Genomic DNA, 1,691 nt, shown 5'->3' with positions numbered 1-1,691 from the left:
GGTCAGACTACTCACTGTAGGACTGTCCAAGAAGTTGCTCATGTTGCCAATTTAGACTTTTTAGATTTGTTAAGTTTCTGCAAATTTCTCCTCTGCAATTAATTTAAATGAGACAAGTATACACACACACAATTGATTCTCATTATTTGTGGATTCTGTACTGTAAATTTGCCTACTTGCCAGAATTTATTTACAACGCTAAAGCCAATACTTGTGAAGTTTTATGCTTGCTTGGGTAGCACATGCACTAATTCTGGAGTGATACAGAGATTAGCATGCCCCTGCACAAAGATGACACAAAAATTCATGAAGTGTTCCATGAAAAGAAAATATTTGCAGGGTTTTTGGACCATTCTCAGACAATGCACAAAATGAAAACTTGGAATCACCTGATGCACATTTCCAGCTGCAAGTCAAATAAAGCCACACTCTGTCTTTTTGTTTCAGCTCTGGTATCGTAAACAAGTGTCTTTTTCATGGTTCATTAAGCGTCACATTGTTTTGATATTTTTGTGCTTTTTGTAGCAAATTTCACTGTTTAAAATGACCCCCAAGGGTAGTGTGAAGTGCTGTCTAGTGTTACTAAGTCCAAGAAAGCTGTGATGTGCCTAACAGAGAAATACATGTGTCAGATAACCTTCATTCAAACATGAATTCCAGTGCTGTTGGTCCTGAGTTTAATGTTAATGATTTGGCAGTATATATTAAATACAGTATCTTTAAATAGAAATACACATAAAACAAGGCTTTGTATCGATCAGTTGACAAGAATGTTGTGACAAGTGGCTTGCAGGAACCTCTCTCTGTATTTCCCCTGGGAGCAATGACTCAGTGTTTGCTAACTCAGTGTTTGCAGCAACTCAATAGAATGGAACTAATGAGAATGAGAATCATCTGTATGTGTATATGTGCACAACACATAGTTTATTTTAAACATATGCATCTGTATACAAGTATGCATATATATACACACAAATATACATATTGACTAATCAATGAATACTAACCATGAACATTAACCTTAGTGTTCCAATCTCTGAATGAGGTTACATGCTCTGTGCTGTCAATTGTGTTTATGTGTTTATGAGAGACAATAGAACCTCTCTGAAATTAGAATTTTTCCAGAAAATCTGACCCTTGTAACCGCTGTTCAGTGACACCAGTTCTGAGTAGAGGAGCAGTGAGCAGTTCCTAGAGGTAGGCTGTTTGCTCCCGCTCCAGCATTCAGGCCAAAGCATATTTTTCAGTTCCTGAGCAAAGGGAATTAGAAAAAGAAGAGGAATGACAGCTAAGAAAACATTAATTAATTAAAGTCTCTGAGTCCTATTAAATCCCCCTGACCCCAAATTAGGATATTTTAACATCCTTCTCATTATTTTTAGTATTTGTTACTGCCCTTGTGGGCCTCAGTTTTCCATCTGCTGGATGAATTTAATTCCTTGGACTAAAAAGCAAAAATCAAGAAACGTATTTTTTTAATTTTTGAAAGATTTCAGAGATAAGAGATAGATATATGCTCTTGAATCAAATGAAATGGGGACCTTAAAAGAATGAGAAATGAAATACAGGGGGAAAAAACATGTAGTTCAGACGACTTTTGCAAAAAAAAAAAAAAACCCAAAAAACTAGAAAAGGCAGGCAGTTTTGAAAGCTGCAGGTGTGTGGTTTCACTTCTATTCAGAGGAGGAAGG

The 1,691-nt window shown here is 36.3% G+C and overlaps 1 pseudogene; it reads left to right on the top strand.

Annotated features, from left to right (window-relative positions):
- The first annotated feature begins 227 nt into the window (after positions 1-227).
- On the top strand, positions 228-326 carry LOC115303133 (annotated as a pseudogene).
- The last annotated feature ends 1,365 nt before the right edge of the window (positions 327-1,691 follow it).

Source organism: Suricata suricatta, chromosome 9 (assembly GCF_006229205.1).
Source record: "Suricata suricatta isolate VVHF042 chromosome 9, meerkat_22Aug2017_6uvM2_HiC, whole genome shotgun sequence".
NCBI classification, from domain to species: domain Eukaryota; kingdom Metazoa; phylum Chordata; class Mammalia; order Carnivora; family Herpestidae; genus Suricata; species Suricata suricatta.
This window is presented reverse-complemented; position numbering and strand designations above follow the sequence as displayed.